A 23,616-nucleotide genomic window follows, 5' to 3' on the forward strand; every position below is an offset into this window, starting at 1 on the left:
TTTCCTTATTCATTGAAATTATTTATTAAATGCATTTAGGATTTTTTCGACCACCATGCTAGGCACATACCCGTGTTACTTTGGGGGTAGAAAATCAGGGACAACAAAAAAAAAAAAATCACTTATGATAACAGTTTTTTGAAGTTCAACTTTGAAATGAGACGGAAGGGAGAGTGCAATTTAAACAAAACATTTTAAAGTCAATAATAGAAGTACGGTGAGAAAGTTAAGACGGTTCTAAAATCTAAACAAAGATGTATTGTACTACTAGACCGGAGCCTCTTCCCGGGGGGGACAAAACCAAATAATAGCTTATTACGTCACTTATTATGAACTTGACCATTTATAAGTGGGTCGACGGAACAGATTTATATTATCTTGAAATGTTAGAAAAAATTCAGTGAACAATAAAAGTGTGCACTGGTAGAGTATTTATGTTTCGTTACCTAACGGGTATTCTTCCATGAAAAGAAGGCCGTGTCCTTGTGCAGTGAATATCTACAATAAATTGATTCAATTTTGATATAACCTAACTTGCTAATTGAATAAAATGATGATGAGGACATTACGGCGTGAATCAGTGATAAAGTTTTGTAAATAAAACAATTAAATTCCTCTCAAATTAAACAAAATACATGTACTACAATAATAAACGGGGGGATCAACATAATTAATAAAAATAATAATCTAACTCATCTTAAGCACAGTTCAAATGTAAAATCGATCGGGGCCTTCAATTCAAAACGGTTGAATAATAATAGGATTCCTGAAACGTAATAGAAACACGAGTGTTAAGATTCTAATAAAAGTCGCGTACTATGAATAAAGAGTTCGTGAAAAAAAAATATGTATACATATAAACATATTTATACCTAGGGTTTCCCTGATACTTTTTCAGACTCCCCACCAATTCAACATTAATTACCTCGGTAGTGTCATCAACATTACTAAACCTTTCCCTGTCCCGATTTTCGACCAACGATTAAACTTCATAATTGGAGAATTAGATAGTTTCGCTGTAATAATATCACACAAATATTAGCAAGCCGAAATGGGTTCTTTTCCTGCGCTATCATGAGGACGGGGGCTCCAACATAAACTGGGCAGTTTAGCGCGGCGTACTGAAAGCTTCACCCTTTCGCGGTTTTATGCAATGAAAAGGGGAATGACAGACAGGGTGAGAAGACATGAGTGACTCTGGGATGAAAAGAGCGTAATTCGCTGTTGAAGGCGTCTAGCTGAAGGTAACCTGCGAGGTTCCTGCAAGGTTATGTGGAAGAGATGTTCGCGCGATATTCCGTAGGAATAAACCCGTTGAAGTTCTATCAAATACTCCAATGGCGTCGACCTGGAACCTGATGTAAGCCAACGCAATCTTGGCTTAATTACAACAGATTCTAAGAGGTGAAGTGTAGGTCTGACAGCACGTGGAAGGAGGGCTTCATCAGACGAAACTTACATGACACATTTTCGCGTCAGCATCGTGATATGGGATGCAATTACTTTCCCCATTTAGAGACAGTAAAGTAGGTTCACAGAAGTGAATACGCTGGAACAGTATCTGGAAGTGTTGGGAAGTCTCAATTCGTTTTCCTTCAGGCGTGGTGGGTTCTGGTAGGTCACGGTACCTTTAAGAAGTGGGTCGCCAGCTATTAGAGTATAGCCTAAGACACGCTGAGGTCAATGTTTGAGTTCTGATCACCATTCACCGTTATTGTTTGGCTAATGTAAGACAGCGTAGTTTGAAAGAGATTTCATTTGTATAGTTTACCCCTTTTTCCTTCCCCTCCCCCTCCACACTTCTTTTCCCATAATACGACTTAGATGTTCAACAAAACTCTTATCAAAATATTAGTAGCTACTACAATATTAGGTTCCTTGAGTTAGCTTTTCACGAAAACGGCGCTATATAAATTATTCAATAATAATAATTATTATTATCAGGCGTCCTGTAAGGAGCAATAGGAAATTAGACACACGGTTCTACGAGAAATAATTTATCAATTAAATTGGTAAAGAGATTATCCACTCTAATTAGACGGAACTGAATTACCGCAAAACATATAGGTACACTAATAGACTTTTCATATAGAAGGAGTCCTATTCACATGAATTAAAACATCAAAACAAATTACCCAACGCTTAAAAATGCGAATAATTAATGCGAAATAACTCTCAAGATCTCGGTTACTGTATGCTCAGTCATAAAACAATTAACAACGGCGCTAACACAAAAAAGGTAGCGAGGGCCCCATAACGGACCTACCAGAGGTTTAACTGATAGCGTGCGGCCAAGAAAAAAAAAAAATAAGAACGTCGAGCGAGACAGGGGCGGATTGGGAAATCTTTCGTAGAAAAAAATATATATAAAAAAAAAAAAAATAAAATAAAAGGTAAAAGGGATTAGGAGTTTTAACAATTTTAGCAACAAGAACAGGGCAGTGGGGAGCAAGTGAAACCTAGGAAGGTTTGGAAAAAAAATGTATTATTGGCGAGTTCAAACGTGTTCTGCTGCTAAGTTGATGGAACAATAATAGCTGACAATAGCTTATCTCCGTATCTACTCCCACTATTATTTTTCCAGAAGGGAGTCTGTGATGAACTTGCCCTGGGACATTTTTTTTAAGTATTGATTTATTATGGTGGGAAAGGAATTTTTCAGTTGATCTCACGAGATGGAGACTTCCAGATGTTGGCCTTAAAGCTGTTTTAGAAACAAGTGTTTAGATTTATTAGGGTAGAGAAAAAAAAATGGGAACGTGCACTGTATCGTCAGAGACCTCCGGGATGTGGTTTGAATTCTTAGATTTTATTGAGTGGAGAGCGAATTTGGGCTGGAAACTGGATCTAGGGGGGTCGTGTTTCATTCTTTTGCAAATAATTGGATATTTTACTCGAGGAGTAACAATTTATTGGTTTTCAAACGATTTAAATTAATGTGACAGGTTCTAGGGCCATAATTGATGTGTTCCTTTAGTGCATTTCTGTCTTTTGAAAACAAAAAGCATTCAGAATTCAAAAGAACATAAATTAGAAATCGCATATGGTGATTTGGGGGGTTGGTTTGAGAAGGGGGAGTCTGGATTTGAAAGCGCGGGGAGACGGTCAAGGCAGTCAGCGTTGAAGGGCGGAAGAAGCAAGTCGATAGTCGTGGTTAAGGAGCGCGGGCGGGTAGTCAGTTTTGATAGTCAGGTTTTGAAAACGGTGGGAGACGGTCAGGAATAATCAGGATCGGTCAGCGTTTTAAGATAGTCGAGTTAGTAAAAACTAAGAAGCGCGTCAACAAGAATTAATCGTCGGGACGCAAACACGGCTAAAATCTTTTAGTGTAGAAGGTGCGGTTTTCTAACAGCATGAGTTTTCTGCATGTGACTGTGTTTGTTTTTTTATAATTATTTGGATTGTTGACACTAAGATGTATCGGTAAGTCTATTATAATCTAATTATTAACACTTATTTCCTTAATGTAAACCGAATAGTCCAATTGTATTTTAAAGTAAGGGTATTTAACTTGAGCATTATAGGTCCGGACCTGTTAGCAAGGGAGGCCATAAATCACCTAATGCGTTGAAGTGACCGGGTCTTGGCGATTACAAAAGGACTAAGAGCGGTTACCCTGAAGCCGCTTAAGATCATTCAACAATAGACATTGTTTATGAGCTAGACAATTTTGTTTTCTGCAATTTAAGATGATTTAATAATTCTCCAGTAATAATATTTAACGATTAGGTTATACGGAATTCATAAAATATATTTAATTAAATATAACTTATTCAAACATCACTCTTTTCATTCATTTTGAATCGGGATAACGCAGCGGGTTACAGCTAGCCGCCGCACAGTGGTCCCAAATCCCGATCTAGCTAGACAAAAATATTTTTTCATGGCATTTGACGCAAAAGGGTCACAATATAATAAAAAAAATACTTAAAAAAATATACATTTATTTAAGCCATTGTTACGGAATTTTTAAAACAAAATTAATTACTAACAAAATGCGTACAGTATAATGGTTCGCTTAAGTCATAACGAAGTACTTATTTAAAGTTATTATTTAAAAATATTTTTTTTACATAATATAAGAACAAAACCGAATGACATTTTTTGTTAATGAACCACTGGCCGAGTCGCTATCATCACTCTTATGAAATGCTAATGTTCCAAAAGTGGCTGTGTTAACAGACTTCTGTATTTTCTTCGCTGGAACAGAAGTTTATTATCGATTCAGAATATTTCGTTGGTATTTTGGCAGCATCCCGTTTTCCATGTGACCTCAAGCTGATTTGAGTAGCATGAGATAGTTCTTGTGGACTTCGAAAGTTCAGAAGACATTTATTTTTTTCAGCAAAAAACGCAAAACTTTTTGACGAGCATAAACCAATTTTTTTTTCTGGTCTACCACGTAGTCCTTCATCACGCGTCACTACAGGAAGAATAAAAACTGTGTTAAGCCATTTTGCATGTTTAAACATCAGTTTTAAAGTACTTCTTCCGACTTCAAACCATTTTCTATGAAATATTAATAGAAACGAAGCGATTTTTTCTTAAGTAAACTATCCTCGAGACTTTTAAAACTGTTTTTCTTCACAAAATATTTTATATGTTCATAAACACACTGCCTTATTGCAGCACAATTCAACTCTGAGGTGCCCTTTACTTCTAGAATCTCCGAAATATCCAAACGATATATTGTAGGTACAGGCTCTGTAAATGACAAAAGAGCAAGTTTGAGCAAACAAATTTTATAAGATATTATACATAAAGAGTGGTTTTATATGAAACTAGTTTCGTTTGGTGGTACAAATCGGTACACGACTTTGAAAGTTTAATTAAACTTTGGCAAATAATTGTAAATATTGATACTTTTTTCACGATTTTTAATTAATAATTAAAGTAATGTTGAATAGAAAAATTATAAAATAATTAAATTAATTTGAAAGAACATACTATAGACTTCAATTTCTGTCTTTTCGTAATTTCTCTCCGATTTCAAATAACAACACTAACGATCGAACAGCATGCACACCCGAAAGCGACCGACCGCTAGGCGAACGATTGGCACATCCAAAGTGTCATGTTTATAATGTTGCCACGTATCGCGCGTATTGTTTTAAATTTTTTATCGATATGAACATAATACTATGGATATTTTTCAATGTTATGAGAATATTTTTGTACATAAATAAAAACATCGTTAAAATCTTTTTGTCTAGCTAGTTTCCTCAAAGGGGACCATAGTGCGCCGGGAGAATTCATCTGTCTGGCATTCCTATTCTATGAAGTGAGATTTTCATTTTTCATAAGTTTGGCGGGGACGGAGTGTACGAATTTTCCGTAGGCTGTCCTATCTTACCAAAGCGACAAAAGCGAAGGGAACGAAATTTGTAATTTGGCTTGCCTAATAGGGACTCTTGTGTTAGCAAAGTCGATAACCCTGGATACCGATATAACGTCTATTTTAGTATAGCAGCGCCGGCTTTTTCCCCTGCTATTGGTGTGGTTGAGTTATTCCCGTAAAAGCACCGGTTTCTGTCGAAGGTGTTGGCGGACCAGCCTTAGATAGTCACCCGGAATAGACCTCTGTTTCGAGTATTTTCAGCTGGTGAGAGGACGCTTTCACTGAGTTCAGATCGAAGGGAACGAAAATTGCTAGTGGGCTTTCCTACTTGAGTTAGCTGGTAGACGAAGGAACAAAGCGGATAAGGGCTATGCTATTCTTGGCTGGCGTGTGAGGAGGATTTTCTCGCTGACAGAACGAAGGGATCGTGACGAATATGAAGTTGTCTCGGCGATTTCTGACGTCCTTCCTGTCAAATTCAATAAGTACTTACCCCACTATAGGAGGAGAAGTCATCCAGAATTAGGTTGGAAATTGACTCCGACTGAAACCGTTTGAGCTGACGGAGATCGGATGATTTCAGATTCACGACCTGATGATTCCAGTATCCCTGATCCTTAGCGCCGGAAGTCGAGGATATCAATTTCTACCATTCTTTGATATTTGAAGCGAACGGAGGGTAACAAACGATAGAGCGAATGACCATGACTTTGAAGTGGGGTAAAATCTCCCGTCTAGGAAACATTCGTTATGTCGGATGGACGCCCCGTTCAAATTAAATATTGACATGACTATTTTGAGTGTGGACGAAAGACTTGAAGTATGTTTTGTATTGTACATATGATAAATATGTGTCATTACCTCTACTGGAACGAGAAGCTGTATAGACTGGAGCCAGGAGCTATTTGGAGTAGCGTGACTGCAGAGGCGAAGTCGAACAAACTGAAGCTGAATTCATCATTATCCTTACGAGCGTAAACCAGAGGGGTGTTCACGGGACTCCCGAACTCCTGACGTTGCTGATGCAAACCACTTCAGTATATGTTTATGTTTGAGGTTAGTAGAGTGGACTCCTAATTTTCGGCATGCTGGCGAAGCTCAATTCATCATCGATTTGGGGGAGGTTGACGCGACCTAAACCTCGCGCTACCCACGTGACCCAAATGGTTCCTGACACCAGGCTATCATGCCACCGGACCAGAGCAGCTCCTTGTACCTAACGGTATAAGATGAATCTTCATCATTCATCATCAACATCAACATCAACAGCTACCACCAAGGACCCACATTCCACCTTCATCACCCTCCGGCAGGAGGCAAAACATGTCATTATCTCATCTGTCGCTGAGCGATATTCAATTCATTTCTGGAGGTGTTGGGATTGGACCATCAACTTGGCTGCTCTCGAGCTGGTCACGTTGATGGGTGGGATTTGGACGGAGACCAATCGAAAGCAACACATGTTTTGTCTCTAGCTATTCCCGAAAATACCTACTCATAGAAATAACTCACAAAACTAACAATCCATAGTCAAATCATTAACTTAGAATCTTGTGCATCTTGAATTGAATTGTCTATAGCGAATTTCATGTACTTGTAATTAATTGTCTCATTATATTAGCACATTATCAACTGCAGCAACCGGAAACGTTTGGGCGAGCAAACAAGGTAGGAAAAGGTAGTTAAAATCAGGGTAGTCGGTCATTGTCTTATTTTCAAACCATACAGAATGTAACACGCCTCATCTAAAAAGGACCAAAGTTACCACAACCAATTAAAAGGATCCTTCAATGAATTAATCCCTGTCGAAACAAAAAATTGACACAACGTGACATATTGATTCGTTAAGATTGAAGGGTTGATAAACCGCGAGAAGAGCCAAATCAAACGAGCAAAAAAGATTAATTCGTTAACACGAGAATAAGGGGGGACGGGAAAACATTACAATATCGGTTAACGTCTCGGATATATTTTTAAACCTAAACAATTTTCTGACTCTAATTTTTTTCTCTGACTCTACAATTTGTGAATATGAAATATGGTAATTTGTACCCGATAATCTTCTATACAAACTAAATCGCTCTTCGAGCTTGTCGGTTTGAAATTTTCCTGACAAAACATAGGAAATTGGAAAATTGGCAAACGAAAATTCTATTAATTTTATGAAAGTTAAAACACTGCCATATAAGGCATTAAAAGTGTCCCTTGAAAATAAAGTACCACCTGGCAAATTGTTCCATTTATCTAACCAAACAGCAAATTTTTTTAAATGCAACAGTTTCTCATCATTTACCCCCAGTATGGGTGTACAAAATTCATTTCGTTTTATTTTACCCTTCATTGTAGTTTTAACATTCAAAATATCCCACCAATTTCTTATTATTTGTAAAAACATAGCCGTTTCTTTAAATTCGTCAATATTATGCAAAGCAGCAATAGTGGTACAATGAAATATATTATCAACTAAAATCACATAAAATTTCATCAATCAATAAGGAAACAAACTTTTCACGCTCCGAAAGCTCCTTTACTATATTTTTAAAATATAAATTATTTGAAGAATCAGGTGAAACATCAAACGACGAAGAAATGCTTTGTAAATACCTTTTATGTGGCAAAATAAAAAAATCTTTAATTAATCTGTAACATGTAGGAGACCTCGAGTAAATCATGAAAGCAAAGATTAAAGTGGTAGTACTATATCGTCTCCTTTTTGATGTTAATAAACTAACCTGATCTAAAAGTAGTTCTAAAGAGTTTTTAAATTCATATTCAAGACTACTGGCAGCGTCTAGTGCGGACTTTAAATAAATATGAGCTTTTAATAAATGATTATTTACAGTATTCTGACTCTTGTCTTCATAATTAACATTGTCATCTATATTAATATTATGATATCGTACCAACAAATTTTCTAATTGTGACCATAAACTCAATATCATAGTTTTGGGGAATAACCACTTCAATTCACTATGAGAAAGTTCATTTGTTCCGACAAATACTTTGATATTCAGATTATGGTCAACTACAACTTGAGAACTTAAATATAAATGTTTATCTACATTGTCAAAGTTTGTGGTGTATAAATATGTTATGTCATTTATAGTTTTTACATTCCACTCACCGAGTTTAATTTTTATTTGCATATTTCTAACAAAATCACTATAATTCACTATTGTGTCACTTTGAAAGAAAAGTTCAACTTGTTCCTCGTGTCGGTGTTTTATTTTTAACTTCCTATTTTCGGGATTCACTCTATCCAGTGCCTTTTTCTTTGTTAAATAACTTGGCAAACCTTTAAAAATACTTGGTGTAGCTCCGATGGCCAATTTTGGTTTTTTAGGGTGCGATATAATATCCTTTTTGTCAAAATGATTGATGCAAACGGCAGCGAAAGCACCTGGAATCCAATTTTTGCGAGGAATGGCCCTGATCCATGACTGTCTGCGTTCTTCCTCCGCTGGAAATTTGAAGATGGTAACAGCTCCTTCCTTCTTCAGAGAACTGGTGTAATTTGCTTTGCATCCGGGAACACAGCACTTATGAGGCATCTGAAAATAATATCCACTAATAAATATATTACGTATTTTCAAAACAAATCAAATTTCACTTTGAAAACAAATCAACAATCGAGTTGAAACGAAGTATCAATTCCAAGTGCCTACTAAAAACGTGGCGGCTTATGAATTACCCTATTATTCTCTCAGAAAGCTCTACACATGTTATTACATAGGGTAAAATTTCGATCACGCTGGCCTCGCTTATTATGAATATTTTTTAGATAAAACCTTTAGATTCACCTTAATTACTGTACGACACAACTTTTAACCTTCGGGGAGGTGGAAAATATTGCAATAAAAATTTCAATTACGTAAAACTAAAATTTGCTTTCGTTTTGTGAAACGAGACCGTCCATTTTCAAACTTTTATTTGTTTATTGTCAAATGTCATTTTGTTTTGTTGGTATTTCTGTTACTATAGGACAAAACGAACGGCTAGAAGTAGCTAGAGACAATCGCGCGGGCGTTTTTTTTATGTTAAAAAATTCCGTCAAATTAGTATTTACCTAATATGCATGCATTATGTGCGTTGTGATTGAAATTTATTAGCTGGATTTTATTTTTTTACGTTCAAATTTTATTTAAGTAAACTATATCTGCGATGTTGAGCGGCTACGCTAAGTTTTTGTAACATGGTTTATGATGAAAAAGAAAATGCCCCCTTTATACCGCCTGCTCGCGTCAAGGCAAGAAAAACATCCCAGTTTTCAATTAGTTTAGCGGCTACGCTAGGTTTGTGTAACATGGTTTGTGATAGAAAAGAAAGTGCCCCCTTCGTAGCGCCTGCTCGCGTCAAGGCAAGAAAAACATCCCAGTTTTCAAGTAGTTTAGCGGCTACGCTAGGTTTGTGTAACATGGTTTGTGATTCAAAAGAAAGTGTCCCCTTAATACCGCCTGCTCGCGTCAGGGCAAGAAAAACATCCCAGTTTTCAATTAGTTTAGCGGCTACGCTAGGTTTGTTGTAGTTTTATATATATATATATATATAGATATATATAGATATATATTTTATATAGATATATATATATATATCTCAAAAACCATGTTACACAAACCTAGCGTAGCCGCTAAACTATTTTAAAACTGGGATGTTTTTCTTGCCTTGACGCGAGCAGGCGGTATAAAAGGGACACTTTTTTTTGAATCACAAACCATGTTACACAAACCTAGCGTAGCCGCTAAACTAATTGAAAACTGGGATGTTTTTCTTGCCTTGACGCGAGCAGGCGGTATAAAAGGGACACTTTCTTTTGAATCACAAACCATGTTACACAAACCTAGCGTAGCCGCTAAACTAATTGAAAACTGGGATGTTTTTCTTGCATTGACGCGAGCAGGCGGTATAAAGGGGGCATTTTCTTTTTCATCATAAACCATGTTACAAAAACTTAGCGTAGCCGCTCAACATCGCAGAAATAGTTTAAAAATAAAATTTGAACGTAAAAAAATAAAATCCAGCTAATAAAATTCAATCACAACGTACACAATGCATGCATATTAGGTAAATACTAATTTGACGGAATTTTTTAACATTAAATAAAACGACCGCGCGATTATGTTTCTAGCCACTTCTAGCCGTTCGTTTCGTCCTATAGTAACAGAAATACCAACAAAACAAAATGACATTTGACAGTAAAGTTTGAAAATGGACGGTCTCGTTTCACAAAACGAAAGCTAATTTTAATTTTACGTAATTGAAATTTTTATTGCAATATTTTCCACCTCCCCGAAGGTTAAAAGTTGTGTCGTACAGTAATTAAGGTGAATCTAAAGGTTTTATCTAAAAAATATTCATAATAAGCGAGGCCAGCGCGATCGAAATTTTACCTTACATAGTACTATTATGAAGATTATATTATATTATGTAGATTATATTATATTATCTAGTAAATTACACCATTTCTAATGATAATCTGTACAGATCCAAAGCTAAGCGTCATCCGCCATTATGTAAGTTGTTGAAAACATTATTTACTACGTTAAAATTGTAAATATATTTAAAATTTCTTACCTTGACGATCGTATATAACCACCAACCTATTGTTTTACAAAAATGAAGTATAAATATTGCAGAAACGTGATGTAAAATGTAAAATAACTGCTTAAATCAGTTGCACACACTTTCCAGACGCCTACAAAATCCATACTGGCGCATAGAAAAAAGCTAGCACGAAGTCCGAAAAACAGGACTCTTTGAATGTCAGTTGGTTTTCTACAGCACGGCCTGTGTACAGATGGCAGTGATCTAATGAAACCACTACATGGAAACCCTCGAATCGGTTGTTATTATTTTTGAAAGCCAAACTTTGCCATCTCGGGTATTTATTTATACAACGCCTCCCTGTGGGGGTATATAAATTCCCGACGATCCAATATTTTAACTGCTGCCGTTTTAGACACTCGAAACCTATATGTCATTCCCCTCCACGTTGTTTTCATTGCAGAGAGGACCACCCTTTTGATCTTTGCCAAAAATCATCGAATGATCCATGTTGCACACCTCGACTCCGGTGGTGGGTCTGGTTTGACCCAGTGTTTTTTTAAAAAAAGATTTTGCCGCAAATATCTCGTTTAGGCTAATTTCCTTTTGTCTATTCTTTCATCAAATATTTACCCATATTTCGACTCAAAAATGATTAAAATCGGACACGTTTTAAAAAAGTTATAAGAATAATTGTGTTTAAAAACACGCAAAAACTCATTTCTTCTCAGTTGAATTCGAGCAGCCGACGAAACAGCATATCTCTCGCTCTGTCCTTCCGTCTTTGTCTCTCACAGTCCCGCGCAGATGTTGTCAACCATTCGGGCACATTTCTAGTATTGTGATTTTTGTTTGTGACTTTGTTTTAATTTTTTTTTTTCGTAGCGTACGAACGCAATGGCAAAGCAAAATTATTTATCTGATAATGAGATCAAAAAGCTACTTAACAGTTCGAACAGTGAGATCAGTGATGATGGCGACTTGGAATTCGAAACATTAGATCCAGAATTTGAAAGTGATCCGGAAGAAATATTACTAGAGGAAATATCTGAAAGTGGAAATGGAAGTGATAATGAAGTTAGTGTAGGAAATTCGAATGAATCCGTTGCAGATCAACATTTATACGTGTCGAATTCCGGATTCCAATGGAATTCTGCGCAACCAGCCAGCTTACGTACCAGAAGCCATAACATTATTTCTTCTACCCCTGGATTGAAAAACGGTAGCCAGAACATAGTATCCATCAGAGATGCTTTTGATTTGTTTATTTCAAATGAAATGGTGGAGGAAATTATTGAAAATACGAATAAATTCTGTCAGCTCAATCCGAAAAATTCCAGCTTTCCTAACATTACGAAGACAGAAATGTATGCATTTTTTGGAGTTCTTTTGGCTTCAGGAAGAAATCACGGCCGAAAGTTAGAACTAAGCGAACTTTGGACTACCGAGGATTTATTCCGGCAGCATTTTTTCCCCTCCGCTTTATCTAGAGATCGCTTCCGCTATATTTTTAGCAATATACGTTTCGATGACATTTATTGAATGATATAATATATCGATGAATTATTTTTGTGAATTTTAGCATTTTTAATATATTTTAACTAATAAAAAACTGTTAAACTTTTTATAATTGGTAGTGCTATATAATTATTTTGCCGCTGAATTTGTAATAATAAATCCATTTGGTGTTTTGTGTATGTATATAAATTTTATTAATCGTCGAATCATTTTTGTATTTTCGTATTTAGAATATTGCTTTTATTCCTTTTTTTTAAATGAAAATTGTTAATTTAAATTTGTGATATTGAAAAATAAAAGTTTTAGTATATTTTAATGTGTGTCATTCAATGGTTTTAATTGTGACAAATAAATGTGTGAGGAAGTAAATACTCAACTTGAATTTGAATGCCATTATATAATATTTTCTAATATTTGCATAAGCAATCATCGTTTAATATGGCTATAAATTGAATTTATTTTCTCTTTACACATCTTTCTATTAGAGGTACAGCCACAAGGAAATTATCAAATACGTGATTTATTTATGGTATTTTAAATAATACACGATATTCTTGTAAATGCACACCATCGAAAATTTTAATAATTATAGAAATAAAAATGTTTGTTTCCGCTGACGAACGCTTCCTGTCCCCCTCTCCCGCGCTGCCCTCCTCATTCCCCTGACCATCGCCCGGCACTCGCATCGGCCGTCGGGGCCGTCTTCGATTCAGTCGTTGATTAGCTGTTGCGCGGGATGTCCGCGCCGCTGTATATCGACGAACCGCAAAATTTACGGAACACTAATTTCTAAAACTTTCATGTTCATACAAGAAACACAGGGGATATGTTATGAGTTAATGAGGAACTACAATAATATCATATAAAAGTAAGAATATGAACGAAAAATGCATAAAAAGCCTTTTAATTTCATCATTTCAGCCGGGTCAATCTGGACCCACCACCGCCGCATGTGTTTCATTTTCAACCTCCGGGTATTACGTGTTAACTGTAAGGGCCCGTTCCCACTTCCGTTTTAAAAACGGAGGCGGATCCCGTTTTAAAAACGGATGCCCTAGTGGCTGTAGTGGATGTATGGAGCAGTTCACACTTGTCCGACACGATTTGAAAACGGATCCGACATTTTTTGTCGGATGGATCGCCAGTGTAGCGCGTCCGTTTTCAAATCGTGTCGGAACACACTCGCTCATAGTGTTGTATGGAGCTGTTCACACTTGTCGTCATAAATCTTGTCGTCCAGTCGTTCCGGCAGAGTCCCCGCCAAACTCCAACCCCTCCCCGCCCGCTCCCTGTCGCAAGGAAGCAGGCACGCTGCGTGCTTGTATTTGGTAAAGTAAATAAATCAAAACTACAATAATGGATAAGGAAATAAATCCCGAAAATTTAATACCACTGGTCGAAGAAAGAGTATGGTAATATTTTATCTTTAACTAAATAAAAACAAAACACTTGGTGTACACAACTTTTGTGCATCAAAATTTTTATTCTTATTTTTTTAAGTTTACTTTTTTTTTAAATTTTAAAGCTTTAATGAGATGCACGGAAGAGCGTATTAGTTAAATAAACACATAATAAAAAATGTTTGAGTTGTTATTGTTTTCTTACTTTAAAATATCGATAGCCTTTCTTCAGGACAAATGCACTTTCTCAATTTTGTATTTTGATATGTTAAGCTCTCTGAAACTCATTCCAGTAGATGGTTAAAGGAAGTGATAGACATTCTCTTAAGCCATTAAGCGCCCTTGAGGTGATTTTTCATGGTGAAAACGGCGCTATATAAATAATCCAATCATTATTATTCTAAAATAATTAAAGAACTTTAGATCATCACTTCTCAACTCACCAATTAACACTTGGAAAATTCCTACAGAAAATCATTCTGCTATGATTGGGTGTACCCAAAATTTTCTTTTCACATTTTTCCTTCTTTTTAATAAGTACCACATGACAACAAGAGCTTCATCGTCGTCCATTGCGCACCATTACTGAAGAATGAGCAAATAACATGTTTTTGTTGAATCGACAATTATTTTTTTTCGTAGAGTATGGTCCGTTTTTAAAACGGATCCGTTTTTAAAACGGAAGTGTGAACAGGGCCATTGGCCATCCGTTTTTAAAACGGGACCCGCCTCCGATTTGAAAACGGAAGTGGGAACGGGCCCTTAGGGTAATCATACAGCGGTTAGTTAGGACACAGAATTGACCAGACAATAGAATATTAAACAATCAATGGCTTCAGACAACGTTTCTTATTTCCAGGCATCAAAATTATTCACATCTGCAAAAAAATCATTTGCAGAGGTAACATCTACCTCGATTCCTTTTTCTACCCTCCTCTAAATCTCCACCATCATCTTCTCACAGGGAAACAATTTTTAAACCACTAAAATTTAAACCAAAAGTTGTTGTTTCTATTGATAAAAATCTACATAATGATATCTTGTTTAACCCGAATGGGAATTATAAATCTCAGACACTCAATGGGAGTGCTTTAAATAGTTCTCCCTCTTCCCCTATTTTCCCTGTGAATGAAAATTCTGCTTTTATTCAGACTTTAATTACCCTCTCAATTTCTATTTTTTTCATACAACAATAATGTACCGTCCAACGCTGCCAATTGTATTAAATCTTTATTATCCTATCTTCAGAAACTGAACAGAATGTTTCAGTGGAATATCAAAATTCTATTCTCTAATAAATTTGAACTTGTACAATTATTAGGTGAACATGACATTTCAGTTGCCGCCATTCCCGAAACGTGGTAAATCCTCGTATCAATTTAAAATTTCTGGATATCATTGTCTTAGACATGATAAACTGGATGGTAAAGGTGGCGCTGCTCTAATTATCCATGACTCTATCCCTTTCAAACAAAACATTTTTCAAATACTAACAGCTGTTGTATCTGATATTAGAATATTATCAATATATATCCCTCTCTCTACTATTGTGATGTATGGTAATAAGTTGGGTATTCAAGCGATAGATGGCACTAGTCAGAAAGCTTACTCCAGAGTCTGACAGATGTCGCTAGAGTGTAGCAATTTCCTGTGGGGTATCCTTGTCAGACTTCAAGCTTCTAGAAACAGAGAATTACCAACCCTCGGGTAATGAACAGTGTAGTTAAATCCAGACTTAATTTATTGTAACGTAAATAAACGTAATTATTGTAAAGAACCTTTTACTCTATCAAGAGTTCCCAACACACAGAAATCTGCTAGTAAGCAGAGATATAACAACTATTTTTGTTGAAAACGAATGGTCATCATTTATATCAGATCCGTCCCCGTATATGTTACTTGGTTACTTTAAAAGCCCAGCTACACTACTCGCGATGTTGATCGAAGTTGACCGAATACGATAGTGTGGGCACGAACTTCACTTCGCTTCGGGCAACTTCGCTTCGCTTCGCCCGACTTCCGATTGTTGTCGGTAAATGCGCCCGAGTCAAAGGACTGGACTGAGTTCTGAGTTACTCGCGAAGTTGCACGAGTGTGGGCACGCACTTCGAACTTCGGCTAACTTCGTCGAGGACTTCGTCGAAGCGTCGAAGCGAGTAGTGTAGCTGACGCTTAACGCTTATTCTCCCTCTTGGGGTAGTGAATTAACATACCTTTCTGGCCGTAATCTTTTATATTTTATTGATTCCTATAATTTATGTATTTTAAAGTGCTGTTTATTTATCTCTCTGTTAATCTTCTGTGATACGTAAATGTTCTTGGAAAATAATTATTAAATAATTCTCTTTCACCATCCAACCACCTCCCATTCCTTTATGGTTAACAGTATTTTAAATTTAAAGGATTTTTTTTCTTCCTAATTAGACTCTCTTGTTCACTCTACAAAGTCTTCTCTTGGGAAAATCAGAACACAATGTGAATTATTTCGTAGTATAGTTTAAAAGCAGCAGAAAAATCTATTCCAAAGCGTAAAGTTAACATTAAAACAAAACATTCCCTTTTTTTATTTCATATCCATCTCACTCTAACTGGCTAGACTCTCCTTTCTCAGTTGTCGTGAATTAAAACCCTTTGAGTAATTAAATCCCTTTCTGACTCTTCTCCGGGTCCTGATAGAAAATTATATAGCTTCTTTAACCCTTTCGTCCCGGAAAGAAAAAAATCACATTGGATCCGAAGCGGGGTCACTCAGTCCCCCAATTTGTTTTGCTTATTAAAAGGTGTTAATGACATAATTCGATGAAATTTGTTTTGGTTATAATTAGAGGGAAGTATATATTACATATTTCAGTAGTCATTATCAAAATCGTTTCATAAATAAAGTCATAATTAATGTTCTAATGAATTTAGACCATAACGCATATGTTTTCAAAGAAAACAGAGAAGGCGGGTACGTAGCAAGCATCGCGCCTCGTTTCCGAATCTCGACTGCCGATTGGCGATTAAGCGTCGACGTGGGTGGCTAGTTTCTTGCATAGGATGGTCTGTAAATGATGAATATATTTTTTTATTATATATTTTTTAAACAAATCTACCACTACTAAACTGGTTACGGATGTTATTGCGAATATTATAGCATATTTAGATATTAATGAAGGTATTAAATTCTTTATTCTCCTAATTTATGATTTGATATATTATATTTACATTTAGGATCAAATCGTAGTGTTTACCTTACGATAAATGATGGGTTCGTTTGAAGGTATATTACGGGCGTAAAATTGATAATTAAAATATATATATATACATATTTATATATTCAGTTAAAAGTTTTTCATTTTAGGACACTTATATTTTTAACGGTGAGCGGTTTTGAACCGCAGATGACATCAAATCAACGCGATCATCTGAGAACGCGTCCTTCTGTCAAGGTTCGAAATAAAACGGATTAAAACAGTGAAAAAACAAGGTATTCTAAAACTGTTATAGTTATATTTTATTTTAACCTCAGAAATACCTGTTTTTGTTGTTTTTTTCTGTGAATATCCCACAAGAGTCCCAACTGCTCCTAACCATGAATGTGATTTGTTCCGCGGCACACCAAATAAAAATGCCTTAAAAAAGTAAATGTACTTTATTGATATGAATAAAGGAAATCATAATCTGTATCTAATCATTTCATGAAATAAATATGAATCTCGAACCAAATTTACAACTTATGTAAAGATGCCATAATAAGCTGCGAAAATATGCAGTTAGATACCGAGATGGAAATTCCGACCCTTATTTCATTAATAAAATCAAACGACTAAATTGCAAAATTTAATATCTAACTAATCACGCCGTTTCCCCGCAGGGGTAGGCAGAGAGGACGGATCGCCAAAAAAACTCGGTCTTGGTACACACTTCTTGCCTCATTCACATTCATACATCGTCTCATACATACTCTACTATTATTTTGACTCTTGACATGTCCCGACTCGAGTATCTGATTCACTTGATCATACCATGTCTTCCTCGAGCGTCCCCGACTTCTGGTACCATTCGCATTTGCATCATATATCCTCCTTACACTTCGATCTTCACTCATTCGCTCTACATGCCCAAACCATCTAAGCGTCCCTTTCTTAATCTTACTCATTACGCTTACATCAGCCTTGCACTCTTTACGGATCTCCACATTCCTCATTCAAATTTAATATCGTATAGAATAAATGTTTTACACCCCTTTAAGAGTATTTAAAAAACACCATTGCCAAAGTTTAAAATGTACTTACCAGTCTGAAGATGTAACAGAGAGAAACTGGTTCGGTCTCACAGATTATAATTATTTACGATAAAGTTAGGAATCATAAACTAAAACACAATTATTGCTAACACACGTTTGCGATAAACTTTTTAAAACCATACTGTACTTTTTTCAAACTCCTTGTTTACACTTTCCTTCAAAATTTGTATATAAAATAAATGTCTTTGTCTGGTCCATGTGTTTTTCATGTGAGAAATAGAGACAGATATAATTTTAATCTTGTTCATAAAATTTGTGACACACACCGGATGTATTCCAGACAGGCCGACATCTTGGCCCGGCAAAAGAACATCTTAGTATAGCAAAAGGACATACGAAATATGCAGTGTAAGCGACCGGAATTTAGCCCTTTCTGTATAACTTCGAAATTAGTAGCTACAGTTAGTATTGTCCATTTATGCCGACGCCCATATTTCAACTAGTGGTCAATCATTTAAGTAATGCAAAAAGGTAAAAAGTAATGGTAGGAAAGCAAACGTGACTCAAATATTACGACACCGCCCTTTCTATTAAAATGCAACTTTTACGGTCGAGTTCGTATCTCGCGGGATCTCGCCACCTGCATAGCTCGGCGAATATTTTTAATGGAAGGGATACGAGCGGGGCAACTACAGCAATGTTACTGAGCTGAAGTGAGACGGAAGGGGGAGTAAATTTCCAGAATTTGTTGTAAATTATTTAATATCTAAAGAAATATAAATGCGATATGTTTTTTTCAAATGTAGATCGATAACTGAATAGTTTTTCTAGGATTACCTAAATTAAAGAGTATGTGGTGTAAAAAACAACTGAGATAAAACATAAAACACTCTTTTGTGTACCAGTGTTACCCCTGTTCGGTGCGCGAGTGTTAAAGCATTCTCTGACATGTCGGTTGAATATTTCTTATCCTTAATTTGAAATGGGATTTATTCCGGATGTCTGGAAAGTTCAAAAAATCCTACTGGTTTTAAAACCAGGGAAAAATCCGTCTGAAGTCTCATCCTATCGTCCTATTGCTCTTTCGTCGTGTTTAATGAAAGTAGCGGAACATTTTATAAAAACAGATTAAAATGGTTTGTTGAAAATCACAGTATAATCTCTCCTGATCAATACGGCTTTCGGAAAAATAAGTCTACTATTGATAATTTAAGTTTGTTTACAACAGATATCCGTATTTCTCAATCCCTCAACTCTTGCAAATTGGCCATATTTCTAGATCGTTCGTCAGCTAACGACGCTGTATTAATTGATGTTTTGAAAGAAAAAAATAATAAAAATAAAAATCCCCATAAAATTTGTTCAATTTATTATCAACTTGCTAACAGACAAATCCATTATTATCCACTCTTCCACAAAAATATGGAAGCGCAAACTGTGGAAAGGTCTACCCCAAGGGTCTGTACTCAGTCCATTATTATTTAATATTTTTAAGTGATTTAGGCATAGTAATCCCTTCATCTATCAAGCGATTTTATTTTGAGGACGATTTTCTTATATATTTATCACACAAAAATTTATCGCATGCTGCGAAGGAAATAAATTTTGCCTTGCATAATTTGAAAGTTTGGTTGTTGAGAAATGAAACGAATTTAGCTACCAATACCAAGGTAGTGGCTTTTACTCTTAAAAGAAAATTGCCCCACTTTACAGTCTCTTTTGATAATGTCAATTCTATCTTCTCCAATTAATTCTCTCCGGGTAGAATGTGTGGATCCTGCCTAATTTTTTTAGAAGACAATTCCTCGCGGATAGATATATCTTCAAAGCGTTATCTTTATCGCGTCACTCTTTGGAACAGAGTCTCGATCGTATGTTCAGTAATTTGAACAACAGAAGGAGGGTAATAGGTAAATAGAAATCGATTCCCTCTCTTACTGAAAAGTTTTTTATCATTCAGATCTGTCTTCTTCCCTCCAAAATCTACAAGATGATCCAATCCTTCCTATTTACAGTACCCCGTTTGATGCTATCAATGTTATCCCCAACGTAATAACTTCTGACTTTCGGACGAACATTTTAACATCCCCTAATAACTTTAAAAATCTTGAGGAACATCAAAAAAACATTATCTCTTCAAAGTTTCTATGATTTTCCCTCGTATACACAGATGTTTCCAAATCTGATCACAAAGAATGTGGCGCGTCGGTATATATTCCAGAATTCAATGTAAATCTGTCTTATAAATTGCCTAAAGAAATTTCCATCTTTACTGCAGAGTGCTTTGCCATTGAACAAGCTTTAATTCAAACCCAGATCCTCAATATTCGTCGAGCGTGCACTGACTCTCTAAGTGCAGTATTCAGAGGCGGATTTGCCCTTAGGCCTATGTAGGCCCGGGCCTAGGGCGGCCAGATATTAGGGGCGGCCAATTGTGACAAAAAGTCACAGATGATAACAAGAAATTACTTCCTAAGTACCTAAATATTCTACGTACGAAATAGCGATATGCAAGAGCGTGTTCACACACAGCACACAGCGCGCCCCCACGCCCCGCAGCCGCCCTCGCCACACCTATCACACCTCGCGTATTTCCAATCCCTACCGTGATTCATTTGCGCTAGTGACTGAACCGCGTTAGGTATTGTTATGCATAATAGCGTGTTCACACACAGAGCTATAATATGCGTGGGATGGCGTATTTCAGCATATCGCTCGCCATACTTTCCAATTTGGAATAAGGATCGAAACAATGCTGTCAGTTCGTTAAAATGGATACGAACTGAAGATCTTCAAACCATTTATCCAAACGTGGATATTGCTCTTCGAATGTGTGTGTGTACTCCCGCCAGTAACTGTTCTGGAGAACGATAATTTTCTTGTTTACGACGTGTAAAAAATTATTTACGCACAACAATGGCGGAGCAAAGGGTGAACAATCTTGCTTTGCTTAACATAGAAGCAGATTTTTTAAGGAAATTGGATTGCGAAGATCTAATTAATGATTTTGCCGCACTTAAGTGCAGACGAGAATCGTAACTGCCAGATTTTTGTTTTGAGTTCAGTTTTTTTTTTATGTTAGATAATGCTTTACGTAAATTTTTTTACCAAAGTTTTAATTTGTATTTTAAGTTTAGTCATTATATTCGAATATGTACGTTAAGTTGATTTTTATTTAAAAGAGGTGCTGATTTCTTTTATTTGTTTGAAGACTTAATAATAACTTTTTATCCAGCCCGTATCTGGCAACCCTAATTATAACTGTGAAACACTTATATATTATTGTATGAGAATAAACCTGAAACTAGTTAAATAAATTAAACCTAAAACTGTTTTAAATGTTTTATTCAAATCCTTGAAACCTTAGAAAGTATTACAAACTAGCAGCTATTATAGTTAACTAAATTTCTGAATCGATTTCGATAAAAGTTGTCAATAAAGTAAATTCATTATTTAGTCTATAGTCTATATCAGGGGTCTCCAAACAACGGCCCGCCAATGTCATCAATCCGGCCTGCGACAATCGACAATTATACAGTAATTGAACTAGCGAATTTAGCAAGCGTATTTTTTTACATTAATTCCACACAGGAGGCTTTGAGGAAAATATTTTCCCTCACGACCTATGTCATTTTAGGTGATGCTGTGTGGAGGGTCTTTTTAAGGAAGGGAAGGATAGGAAGTTCTGAAAAGGAAAATGTATGAGGGGTGGGTAGGAATCTGGGGATTAGTATGTCCAGGAGTGACATACGTATGAATACATCCCTCCAACTGCGGTGCAAGGCGATGGGTCAAGATAGTCCGCTGGAAAGGTCAAAAGGCCTCCCTCACCCAGTCTCTCTCGATCCGGCCCGCCACGCAGCAGGTGGGCAGACGTATCCGCCGCCAAGACCTGGACAAATCTCACCCCATGAACCATGAATGATAATGGCAGGAAATTTAAAACGGTTTTGACCCTAGGAACTTACTGAAAAGTTTGGATACTCCTGGTCAATATGATGGGTAGTGAGAAAGGGGCGGCTACATGGTCTGGGGCCTAGGGCGGCCAAGACTGCAAATCCGCCTCTGGCAGTATTAATTTTTTTCTCTAAAATCGTTCGTTGTCGACTGTGTTATTTTTAATATTAAAAACAATCTAAGTTTGAGACAATATTGGTTTGGATTCCTGGCCATCAAGGAATTGAGGGTAAAGAGAAAACTGATTCTCCTGCTAAACTTGGAACAGTCTCTGGTTCTATTCCTTTAGATTTTAAAATTCTTGTCTCTGACGTCTTCTTTATTCTTAAACCCAACGTGTCTCGTTCCTGGAAAGAAAATTGGACAAACACGAAAACTCGAACTGGATCTTTCTTTGCTGGAATACAAAATCATATTCCAAGTAAGCTCTGGTTCATTCTGCCAGTTTGGTGTGAAGGATGAGACTCTTGACTATGTCTTCTTCAATTGTAAAAAAATTCTTCTTTCAAAGGCATGTATCGTTTGCTTAATAAAACCATCCACCAGTCTCTCCTTAATATTCCACATTTGCTGTCCCTCAACTCTCGCGTATATTCAATTCTATATCTGTACCTCAGAAGTCAAAGGTCGGTTGTTCAGTTTTTTGTGAAAATGAATTATGTACGAGAGCTTTTTAGTATTTTCAGTATCTACACAGAGGTATAAAGACGGTTGTCCTACGACAATGTGAAACTAAGTTAGGTCAACATGAAAGGTCTGGTATCCCCACAATGTTAAAAGGAATTTTTTTACTATTTCCTCTCTCCTGAACAATTTAAAAACTGTGACAACCGACCTTTGACTTCTGAGGTACAGATATAAGTTTGCAGATTTGAATGACTTTAATATATGATATGTCCTATCCCCTTATAGATATATCCACAACAATTTAACCCAATATCTTCTAACGGCACAAAGCACTATTTTTAGGGTGAATTGACTAATACAAAAAAGTTAAAAATTAATCTACTCGTATACCGTATACCGATTTGAAAGAAACTCATGTCGCCAATTTACAATGAAATTATTTATGTTCAAAAAAGAATATCGATATCTACCTATTTTAAAAGTTTGATCAACTAATTTAATTCAAACTAAGGGAAAATTGACCACATAACCCATTCCTGTCGGTTCATTTGTTCAGTGTATTCAGAAAACCTACTACTAGAAACCCTATAATACAGTGTCTGGAAGCTCGTAGTACAAGTGGGAAACTGGTGAATCTACGTAACATAGAGAACCGGGGCCGGCCCTGAATCAAACGGCGCACAGTGGGCTGAAAATCGCCTTTCATAGACATAGAGACTTGAATTTTCAAGGGTATTTTTTTTGGCTAGAAATGGATTCTGCTGATCATTACTATGCTATTAAATTTCGCATGAAGCAATTGCGCGAACAAATGAAGGAGTTATCATTTTTTTAAGAAAAATTTGTATGGCACTGACATTAAAAATGAGGCTATCTCTGGAATCATAAGGTTGGCCATTCTATCCTTGCACACATACATACTACTATTTATTTGTATTTTTTGACATACTTCGTATTGTGGCGTAACTTGTGATTTTTTTTTTAAATCCTCAAAGTTGAAAAAAACA

At 36.2% G+C, this 23,616-nt stretch overlaps 1 protein-coding gene across 1 annotated transcript in view; it reads left to right on the forward strand.

Moving 5' to 3' along the window:
* Window positions 1-2,636: 2,636 nt before the first annotated feature.
* stck (LIM zinc finger domain containing stck) overlaps window positions 2,637-23,616 on the forward strand; it is a 39,881-nt gene continuing 18,901 nt past the window's right edge. Inside the window, exon 1 of the mRNA XM_089639693.1 lies at window positions 2,637-3,335. The gene's annotated coding sequence lies outside the window, so the exon portion shown is untranslated. The remainder of the gene's footprint in view (window positions 3,336-23,616) is intronic.

Source organism: Hesperophylax consimilis, chromosome 14, assembly GCF_061612785.1.
Source record: "Hesperophylax consimilis isolate HC1 chromosome 14, BYU_Hcon_1.0, whole genome shotgun sequence".
Lineage (NCBI taxonomy): Eukaryota > Metazoa > Arthropoda > Insecta > Trichoptera > Limnephilidae > Hesperophylax > Hesperophylax consimilis.